This window comes from Alnus glutinosa, chromosome 4 (genome assembly GCF_958979055.1).
Source record: "Alnus glutinosa chromosome 4, dhAlnGlut1.1, whole genome shotgun sequence".
Classification (NCBI taxonomy): domain Eukaryota; kingdom Viridiplantae; phylum Streptophyta; class Magnoliopsida; order Fagales; family Betulaceae; genus Alnus; species Alnus glutinosa.
Window position 1 is genome coordinate 24,234,580 of NC_084889.1, and position 12,493 is coordinate 24,247,072.

The following is a 12,493-nucleotide window of genomic DNA, read 5'->3' on the forward strand; positions in this document are numbered from 1 at the left end:
AACCTATGGAGATACCGGGTTTCTTCATGCACTATCCTCAGCGATGAGCTCCTTAAGCTTGTTCTGACATATATTAACTGTGTTAATTATTAAACACCTATTTCCATCAGTAAATACTTATACTATTTCAATATATATGGTAAATTCAACAACACACGAGCTAACACTACAAAAAATTTGCTCATTAGCGGCCAGTAAATTTTGGCCGCTAATAGTCCGACGGTAAAGACTATTAGTGGCCACTTTTTTGACTCGCTGCTAATAATTGTTTTATAGCAGCGAACTTGGTGGCTACTAAAAATAATTTTATCCGCCGCAATTTTTTTATTAACTGAGTCTAAAGTCACCGCTAATACTAGACTATTAGCGGCCACATTTGTGACCGCTAATACTATTAAAAAATGGAAGAAAAAAAATATTATTTTAAAAAAAAAATAAAATCAGATCCATCCTCACTGCATTAATTAAATCTCTATATGCAACTAATACTATTAAAAAATGAAAATATATGTGTGTGTGTGTGTGTGTGTTTTTAAAAAATCAGATCCACCCATCCTCACTGCATTAATTAAATTTCTACATGCATATTGCAATGCAGAAATTCAGAATGAGAGCAAATATTCTAAAAGAAATACATGTCATAAGATATCAAGGATTTAGAAAATTATCACATAAAAACGAAATACTAACAATCTGACTCGGCAGAACAAGCCCTTTTCCATCGAAACATATTTTTTGATTGTAGTAGTCAATCGACTCCTCAGCTGTTGGGAAGAACTGCAAAGCGATGCAAGTCCATAATTATAACAAACTATAAACGAAATAAAAAGGTTATTGAAATTTCCACCATTCATTTGTACTTCCACTGTACAAATCTACATTTGTTGTAGTTTCTTCCACTGTAAATTTTCTAGCCAAACACATAGTTTAATTTATTGGAAGTTTCTGCTCACAAAATCATATGTTTGGTTAATGTGTTGCAAGCGGTAGAATTCCTCCACACTCTTTTGCCTTTCGCTTTCTGCATCATAATCTCTGTGATCAAGCATTACGTACCCATCACTCCATGTCAGATTTCATTCAACCAAAACCAACTCACTAAGAAAAATAATACGTAAATCTTCTTTTTAATCCGACCTGAATGAGCGGCCGAAGGAATTGATTTCTGGTGCCAGGAATGCATTGTTTGAGATGCATCATTTGACACAGTTTCAGGCACCACAAATCCATCATCTATTACCAACCAAATATTATTAGAAGAAATCTTCTAGTTCTCTGCTCGTGAGTCTGATAAAAAAAAGGTAACAACTTACACAAGATCAGAATTTAGAACCAATGCAATGAGACCCATGATGATCAAACAAATGAAGAACACAAAAAACAAAAACAAAACAAAAAAGTGAAAAGAATGGTACCAAGATCTGGCTGCTCAATGAGGATAGTCATTGTTCGTCCAAACTTGGAACAATAAAGCTCAAACCAAAGGAATAGAGATGAAAAGCTTCTGAATAGCTGTGGCTCCACACATTGTCCATGGAGGTATTTATGGTGAAATAAACAAGTCCATGTCTGCTAAATTGAAACCTTGAAGTCCTTAACTTGAAGTCTTGAATTGAAAAATCTAAAGTTGCCCTGCTATTTTATCCAACAAGTCCCAAGAATTAAGAACTTGATATCTAAAATATAAGTAGCTGTCATTAAACTTTTTTCATAATGCCCATAAAGAATGTAAACTTATATTTTCCACCTAGTACATTAAGAAACAAATTATAACACACCTTTCCTTCAAATAAGGACGCATCATACAGCCTCTTAGAACAAAGATTATACACTTTGTACTTCCCTGATATAGAACAAGGAATACATATTATACCAACACAACAATAAGACAAAAATAAAATTTTAGAGCACTGAAATAGCATAAAATAGCAATCACATGATAACAGCTAATGCCAGAACCTTCATTTCGTTTCCACTGGGCAACCTAACAAACTAAAAAAGTAGGTTTGTAAAGGGCTTACACTTAAACTGAATCATCTAACCAATTCCAATTTATTAAAATATTACCCATATGAGATCCAGTCTAGTCTGATCTTGATATATATATATATATATATATATATATATATATATATATATATATATATATATATATATATATATATATATACTAGTTGGGATGGCATGTGCAATGCACGTGCTTGGTTCCCGGTGTTATGTTTCACTATAATTGTTAACATTATAGACACTCACACCATCTTTCATTCCAAACACATCAAAGGCATTGTAAAAGTAACTTAGAAATAACAACCTATAATGCAAATTATAGCAACCAACATACATCATTAGCATAAAAAATGATTAAGTAAAACATATTTGTTCCTGATTAACATATTCTTCTTCATTTCTAACTTGTATGCAATTGTCCAACCTTGACTATTCAAAATCCAAAGCCTCTTGTCTAGCTTGTAAGATCCACAATCATTTAGCAAGCAACAATCAGAGACCAAAAGAGGGAAACACAGCCAGACTCCGATATAAGCAAGAGTACAATCCTCTTCAACACCAGAGATGGATATTCAGTGCCAAAATTGTCATCAAATGCAAAGCCAGCCAGCAATTTAGCTTTGCAATCTGAAAGAAAAATTAATCCCAATTAGCACAGAGAAATGTTTGGCAAGAACTATATAATGTTTCCAAGGTCCTGCTATTTCAAATTATGTGTTGGAGTGCTCCTGTAAAACAGGATACAACCTGATTTTGTGCAAAGTTGATTCCAACAATATGAAAATTGAAGCAAAGCTTCTCAATGAAACTTAGATAGTTTGAACATTTCTTCTGATCCTACAACATGTCATGTAAATTTGGCTTATTCTAATGGCCATCAAAGTCACTTTTCCTCAATGATGTCGCCATGCACCTCCTAATGCAATAGCTTCTTTGAAAAAACCAATAAACAAGATTCTCTATAATTATGGCTAGAAGAGGAGGAAAAAAAGGGGGGGGGGGGGGGGGGGGGGGGGGGCATTCCCCTTTAAAGTGCTGCTTTTCACCCAAAGTAGCACCCCACATGTTTCCATTCTAGGTCCTCCTCCTTTTTTTTGATAAGTAGATTCTAGGTCCTCCTCTTAAAGGATCATTAAACACTAACATTCATTTTCTAAACCCATCTTAGCAGCGTGTCTCACAAAATTCAGTGGTATCACCTCCATGACACAACATTTCTATTTTCATGATTATGGCAACCAAGAGAAAGAAAAAGAAAAAAAAAAAAAAATTGCAATCTAACCTATAGAATGCACAGACAGGTGCTGTACAAGAACAAACCCAATCAATTTCTACAAGGATAGATTTAAGTTTCCTATTAGTTAATGACAAATCAAAGAAACCAACTTCACTGAGCCAAATATATATATTTTAAAAAGTTTTCTTACCCTTGAATTAGCTAGTACAAGCCTCTGATATTTATTAGGGTTGTGCATTGCAGTGCGTGTCATCATCTTTTCAGCAACCACCACTTTGACCCTCCATTCTCTTGTTTTTGGAGTAATCTACTCTAAAGAGTCGTAAAGTGTTCACATTTTACTTTGCTGAACACAGAGGAAAAAATGGACAAGTTATATTATCCATTGCAATTTGTAAAAATAATAATAGGCATCTACAATAGATATTATCATGGGGAGGCATAATAAGCATTGCTCTCATAAAACCAATTCCGGAGCAATTTGTGGCTGAGCCACCCCCCTTGGCCACTATGAGGCACTATATAAAAAACAATAAAAATAAAAATCTATAAAAAATAATTAAAAATAATAATTTTTTAATTTTATTTTTTTAAAAAATAAGTGATGACAATTTAGGATCGATAGATCATTCGATCGATCGTGATATATCAATAGGATCGATAGATCATCCGATCGATCATGATAGATCCATAGGATTGATAGATCATTCGATCGATCATGATAGATCAATAGGATCAATAGATCAACCGATCAGATAGATCAATATAATTGATAGATCATCCGATCAATCATGGTAGATCATCCGATCGATCATGATAGATCAATTGGATCGATAGATCATCCGATCAATCATGGTAGATCATCCGATCGACATGATAGATCATCCGATCGATCATGATATATCAATAGGATCGATAGATCATCCGATCGATTATGAAAATTAATAGGATCGATAGATCATTCGATCGATCATGATAGATCCATAGGATTGATAGATTATCCGATCGATCATGATAGATCAATAGGATCGATAGATCATCCAATCAATCATGATGGATCAATATGATTGATAGATCATCTGATCAATCATGATAGATCAATATGATTTATAGATCATCCAAACAATATGATTGATAGATCATCCGATCAACCATGGTAGATCATCCGATTGATCATGATAGATCAATAGGATCGATAGATCATCCGATAAATCATGGTAGATCATCCGATCGACATGGTAGATCATCTGATCGATCATGATATATCAATAGGATCTATCGATCCTATAGATCGATCGGATGATCTATCGATCTTATTGGCCAATCAAGATCGATCGAATGATCTATCCATCCTATTGATCGATCACGATTGATCGGATGATCTATCGATCCTATTGATTGATCAAGGCCGATCTAATGATCTATCGATCCTATTGATCCATCACGATCGATCGGATGATCTATCGATCCTATTGATCGATCACGATCGATTGGATGATCTATCGATCCTATGGATCGATCGCGATCGATCGGATGATCTATTGATCCTATTGATCCATCACGATCGATCGGATGATCTATCGGTCATATTCATCCATCACAATCGATCGGATGATCTATGGATCCTATTGGTCCATCAAGATTGATCAATAGAATCGATAAATCACCCGATCGATCAATAGGACCGATAGATCATCAAATCGATTGTGATCGATTCATAGGATCGATAGATCCACTGATCGATCAATATGATCGATCTTGATAGACCAATAGGGTCGATAGATCATCCGATCGATCTAGAGAGACCTATAGGATCGATAGATCATCTAGGATCGATCGATCCTATAGGTCTATCAAGATTGATCGGATGATCTATTGATCCTACGGATCGATCAACATGATTGATAGATACTTCAATCGATCAATAGGATCGATAGATCATCCAATCGACATGATAGATCATCTGATCGATCATGATAGATCTATAGGATTGATAGATCAATAGGATCAATAGATCATCCGATCAATCATGATAGATCAATATGATTGATAGATCATCCGATCGATCATGATAGATCAATAGGATCGATAGATTATCCGATAATCATGATAGATCAATATGATTGATAGATCATCCGATCGATCATGATATATCAATAGGATCTATCGATCCTATTGGCCAATCAAGATCGATCGAATGATCTATCCATCCTATTGATAGATCACGATCGATCGGATAATTTATCAATCATATTGATTGATCAAGGTCGATCTAATGATCTATTGGTCCTATTGATCCATCACGATCGATCGGATGATCTATCGATCCTATTGATCTATCACGATCGATCGGATGATCTATCGATCCTATGGATCGATCGCGATTGATCGGATGATCTATCGATCCTATGGATCCATCGCGATCGATCGGATGATCTATCGATCCTATTGATCCATCATGATCGATCGGATGATCTATCGGTCATATTGATCCATCACGATCGATCGGATGATCTATCGGTCATATTGATCCATCACGATCAATCAGATGATCTATCGGTCATATTGATCCATCACGATCGATCGGATGATCTATGGATCCTATTGGTCTATCAAGATCGATCAATAGGATCGATAGATCATCCGATCGATCGTGATCGATCAATAGGACTGATAGATCATCAAATCGATTGTTATCGATTCATAGAATCGATAGATCCACTGATCGATCAATAGAATCGATAGATCATCCGATCGATTTTGATAGACCAATAGGATCGATAGATCATCTAATCGATCAATATCGATCAATAGATTATCCGATCGATCTCGATAGACCAATAGGATCGATAGATCATCCGATCAATCTTGAGAGACCTATAGGATCGATAGATCATCCAGGATCGATCGATCCTATAGGTCTATCAAGATCGAACGGATGATCTATCGATCCTATGGATCGATCGCGATCGATCAATAGGATTGATAGATAATTCAATCGATCAAGGGGATCGATAGATCATCCGATCGATCTTGATAGACCAATTTGATCTTGATAGACCTATAGGATCGATAGATCATCCGATCGATCTTAATAGACCTATAGGATTGATAGATCATCCAATCGATCGTGATAGATCATTCGATCGATCGTGATCGATCAATAGAATTGATAGATCATCTGATCGATCTTGATAGACCAATAGGATCGATAGATCATCCGATCGATCATGATCGATCAATAGGACCGATAGATCATCCAATCGATCGTGATCGATCGATAGGACCGATAGATCATCCGATCGATCGTGATCGATCAATATGATCGATAGATCATTCGATCAATCTTGATAGACCAATAGGATCGATAGATCATTTGATCGATCGTGATAGAGTTCGACTGATCAGACTTCACACAATAAAGGTTTGATCGATCAATATGATTGATAAACCATCTGATCGACCATAGTGCATTAATTATGAAAACAATTTTTATTTTTATTTTTTTTAAAAAAAAAAAAAAAAAGAAAAGAAAAAAGAAAAAAGAACAATTTTTTTTTTTTTGTTGAAAGAAAAACCAAAAATTAACTTTTTTTTTATTATTATTTTTTAAAAAATACCAATTTTTCAAAAAAAAAAAATATTTTTTACAAACAAATTAAAAAAATTAAAGAAAAACAAAAAAAAAATTAAAAATGAAAAAGATTTTTTTTTTAAAAAAAAAAAAATTGAAAATTTTGAAAACTGTTGGGGATAAAATTAAACACGAGGACACGTGGATCCTAATCTTGAAACATTTCGGAGTTACATCTCGAACATTTGTTACGAGCCAGTAGAAGAAGATCGTCTAGGTATAATGACGTCACGGTCCTATCGAACCCAGTAACGGTATGAACTATCTCGAGATCTCCTAGTCTGATCGGAGTGAACATATCTCTGATATTTATGCCTCGGAAATTTGACAGAAGTTACGGGACCATTCGGGAGGTTTGAATCACAACCCGGTATACAAAGATTGCCTCGGTATGATAACACCTCGGATAAGATGGTCTCGATATGATAACACATCGGATCTTCCACAACCCTGTTACGGTGCGGCAATATTCCGAGATCTCCTAGTCCTTTCGGAGCGAACATGTCTCGGATATTATCACCTTGGGGGTTAGTCGAAGTGTGTTACAATTGTCTTAGAGTGAGATAAGGCCAGTATCCCGGAAGATCAGGGATAAGCCTCTATCCCATTATTAACGGGATAAGATGGCTAGTAACGTGGAAATTAAGATTAAAGAGGTACGAATGCAATTCAATTTGGACTCTATAGCCTTATTCAAATTCCCTGAAGATAAGGTTAAGGTTCAACCAGACTAGGACTCAAACTCCTAGTTCAACTGGGCTTCAAGAATTTCAGTAGGACTGCAACTACCAGCCTATAAATAAGACCATCACACCAGGTATTAGATAGATTCTCTCTAAGCTTTTGAGATTACAGATACTTTCCAGGAAATTGATTTGCACTGACTTAGGCATCGGAGTGGGCGTAGTCGGCACCCCCGACTAGTTGTTTGTTGTTTTACAGGAATCAAGGTTGTGCGTTGAAGGAGGCAGCGAATCAATTGGCGACATGTCACCATACCGGAAACTGTACCAACAGTTTGGCGCCGTCTGTGGGAACGAAGAATTGTTCTTACGAAAAATAAATCCGTAATGGTGACTACGAGACGTTCTAATCCGGTTCAAAACGAAACCCAAGAAGAAGCGCGACGCCCTAATCAAGATGATGTCTGTGGAGAAGCAGAGGCCGGTCCAGAGGCCAGAATAACCCAGTTGAGCCAACAGCTGGCTCAGGCGCAGAAGAATGTGGAGGACTTGCTGGCTCAGAATGCTTTGCTTATAGCTGCTCATACTCCACAACCATTGAATCACGATGCGGTTGAAGGAACATATCCTAATGGAAACCCGGAAGACTCATGGGAGAGAGTCGAGCAGCGGATCGAGGACCGTGTGGAGCCTATTAATCCGGTTCCACCTCCACCAACAAACTCCGAAAGAAAGCTGCAGCAGATGGTCCTAGACTTGGGCATAAAGTATGATGCACTATCAAGAACTATGGATCAGAAGCGAGACGGGAAGGAGTTTCTCGTGGACAACCTCTTTCAGTATAAGGAGTCTATATTTACCGAAGAAGTATCCAACTTCGACCTGCCCGGAAGGTTTAAGGTACCCGATATCCCTGTTTTTCCAGGTAGTGAAGATCCGATGGAGCATTTGGATAATTTCCAATCTCACGTGTCCTTGCACAAGACACCTGACGCTGTGGCGTGCCAAGCTTTTCCCCTCACCTTGTCAGGAAAGGCCCGAGACTGGCTCAGGAACTTTCCCCCAAGGTCGATTGATAATTTTGACACCCTTGGAAGGAAATTCCTGGCCCAGTTTGTGTCCGGAAGAGCCAGAAGGAAACCCAGATGGTATCTACTCTCTGTGCAACAGGGACCAAACGAGTCTTTAAAGGATTATTTATGGAGGTTCAAACAGGAAAAGTTGGAGATAGAAAGTGCACCCGACGACTTTATTTATGGTACAATTTTCCAAGGATTGAAGAAAGACGGACCGTTGATGGCGGACTTGGCGTTAAAACCACCGAAGGATCTTCATACTTTTATGGTAAAAATGGACAAGTACATTAATCAGGAGGAAACACTCCGAGCCCTTCTCGGTAATTTCCAGTAGCAACAACAGCCTTCCACCGAGAAGCCTAAGAAGAAAAAGAATCTCGAGCCCACACAGGATGCCAGTCCGGGGAGTACAAGAAGGCGAAGAAGAATTTCGGAGATTACAAGTGGACTCCATTAAATGCCTCTCTCACCGAGGTGCTTATGGAACTAAAAAAAGATTCGAATTACCAGAGTGGTAGCAGGCTAACCGGCTACGTGGATTTTAAATTTATAAGTTTACCACTCGCAATAGTACGTATCGATTGTACTATAGTATGGGTGATCGAACCACAGAGATTATTGGTTGTTTTGCGTAACGGGATATCTAAAGAGCGTATTTAACTTAACTTTGAAATAAAAATAAAAGTAAAGGTTGTAGAATTGAAGCTACAACAATAAGGTGAAGAAATGAAAGTGGAAAATGAAAATAACTTAAAGAAAACTTAGGGTATTGATCTCATCTAATCCTCAAACAATGAAATGCTTAAAGTCTATATGAATCTTCCTAACATGCATGATATGAGCGTGTAATGGGCATCAACCATTATGACGACCTCAACATGAAAATACTTTCACTAGGACGTAGTTATAAAACACCTAGTTTCACACCAAACACTTACCACGTAAAGATTAATCTAGAATTGAAAAACGTTTATACTACCAAAGGTGTGGGGGATTGATGCTCCCTAACTTACTACTTTATAAAACATCCTAATAAGCATACACGATAAATGAAAACCCTAATTAGGCCACAATGATAAGGTATCTAGTTTCACACCCATCTATTCCATGTAAAGCTTAAACTACAATGGAAAGACATTTTACACTACCAAAGGTATGAAATGACCGGTGTTCCTTAGCATACCCTATAAGGTGACTCTAATAGGTAAACACACATCATGTCAAATGGAACCATTGAAAAAGACATCGTTCTCTTTCAAGAACATTGATTTTACTCATGAATCCAAGAAAACTCATAGACAAGCAAATCCCTTTTTGTAACGCCCCGCTTTTACAAAAAGCGTAAGTGAAAATTTTTGAATTTTCACGTGACATTACTAACTTATCAGAGTTAAATATTGGCAACGGAATATATATAAATATAATACAGACTTAGGAATTAAGTAACACTTCAGAGCTTTTACTGAAATACCTCAAGATAGATATAATAAGTAAGTCAGTATAATTATACAAAGTAGTAGTAGTTATGCCTCACAGGGCATAAATAGTCATACAAGCCAAAATATCTAAGGTTTAATGACTACATAACAACAGAATTATAAATATTGTCTTTAAACTAAGTTATTGAACTACAACATGGTAGTTCCCAAAAAGGGAGGCGGTCTCGCCTCAAAAACTAGTATCAGGAACCATTTAAGAGTCTGGATAGTCCTGATATTCTTCTTCTTCATATCCTGTATTATCACATAATACGGAGAGGAAAACAACAACACAAAATACTAAAGTGAGTCCGCTGTTTTCAATATTGATATGATTACTGATTTATTTAAGTAAATGCAACACAATGCAATAATATAAAGTAATGACAGTTTTATATGCACAGTTTTATTATAAAATGAATCATGAGCTTCTTGCATTCGATCTTATAGAGACGTAACTCTAACGCATAGATTCAAGGAAACGTAATGCCATTTAATAAAGTCTAGGAAACGTAATTCCTGTCTAACGTGCTATAGGAGACGTAACTCCCGCTTATCGAGTTATAGGAGACGTAACTCCCGCTTATCGAGTTATAGGAGACGTAACTCCCGTTTAGCGAGTTCAAAGGAGACGTCACTCCTCTAACAATTTATTATCTTTTTGGCACAGGCAGACGTCACTCCCTGTTCTGTAGGCAGACGTAACTCCTTACTTTGTTGTTTATTAATATTTTTGGCTCAGGCAGACGTCACTCCCTAATCCGTTGGCAGACGTCACTCCCAACTTTGTTATAATTAATTCATTAATTAAAATAACAAAATATGCAAAATCCACATGCGCAAACAATTAAATAAAACAGAAACCACAACATTATGGAAATTCAGCTTCACCCTCAGTAAGTAATAAATACTTACAGTTCTTTCTTTGCTTCAGAAAAGTGTTCACATAAATATTAGCTGCAGTATAATTTAATACCAATAATAATGAATTAGTATAATTCACTTATAAACTCATATTAACACTATTTTTATTTTTAACCTTTTAAACCTTAACATAATTGCTAAAATCATTTAAACATAATAACAACATATAAAAAATGGTTTAATTATAATGCCACATATTCCATATGGGCATTATAACAACATTTATAAATAATGACCAAAATACCCTTTTGCATTTTTAAAATACTTATGAACACAAGAATCGTTTTTACCAACACTTTTAATCATAAAAGCTATATATTTATATAACATAACCAATTCCAATTGAGCTGAGTAACAACATTAGTATTAGTAATGTCTAAAAATACTTTTAGAATATTGGGCGGCATAACAGCATAATTATGAATAATTCACTTTATAAAATTGGCAGAACAACGACGCTTTTATAACTAATGCTTAAAAAAAACCTTTTAAAACTTTTGACAGCATAACGGCACATTTAAGGAATACCCAATTGAATTTGGGCATCATAATGGCATATTTGGTAAATAAGTGATCAACTTTGAACATAAACACATAATGAACATAATCAAGTTTAAACTAATGAAATCAAAACTTAAAGCATAAAATCAATGAAATTGATGATTGGAAGCTTACCAAAAGACTTCCTAGAACACACTCCAAGCCTTGGACTACACAAAAGCACACAAAAGCACATTTTTCTCTCTCTTTGCCATGAGTGTGTGTGTGTGTGAAGCTTGATAGGTTTTTGAATCCTTCTTTAGTTCTATTTATAAGGGAATGAATGGCTAGGATCAAGTAAACACTTTTTGATCTAATGAATGGGAGTTAGCCTTATCCTCCAAGGCACATGGGTGTCATTATTACTAAGATAAATATCTACATGCATTTGCATTTCATATGAATTTTCATTTCATGTGAATTTTGGCACATGGGTTTCATCAATACTTAAATCAAATAAAATCAAATAATATCTAATCTAATAAATTCTATTCTAACTAAATTTGACACCCCACAAAATATCTTAAAATCTCAATCATCACAAATCAAATAAAATCAAATCCAATTATAGCAAATATTTCTATCCTAACTAGATTTGGCACATGGGTTTACTAAGAAATGAAACTAAGTTATAAATAGGACTAATTGGTTACAAAATATCACAAAATCAATAGGGTGACACGGCGATGACGTGGCAGAATCTACACATGCATGCTGCCCAGTCCAGGGGCAGTAGAGTCACGGTCACTTTCGGCAAATTTAGAAAAATCTGATTTTTATGAAATTTTATATGTAGATAGAGGACTCCGAGACAAGCGTTCTGGCTTTTGAATCGACCAAAACGGAGTTCGTTTGACCCTGTTTCCGTTATTCCAAAGTTTAAGGTTCGTTTGAACTTTTATTAAACTAAAACT

General features: G+C 35.9%; 1 long non-coding RNA gene across 1 annotated transcript; it reads right to left on the reverse strand.

Annotated features, from left to right (window-relative positions):
* Positions 1–10,137: 10,137 nt before the first annotated feature.
* LOC133865639 (uncharacterized) lies at positions 10,138–11,808 on the reverse strand. The gene is made up of 3 exons (XR_009899789.1): positions 11,715–11,808; positions 11,031–11,072; positions 10,138–10,370 (listed from the first exon to the last, which is right to left on the reverse strand). It is a non-coding gene; the product is annotated as an uncharacterized LOC133865639 (long non-coding RNA).
* Positions 11,809–12,493: the final 685 nt, after the last annotated feature.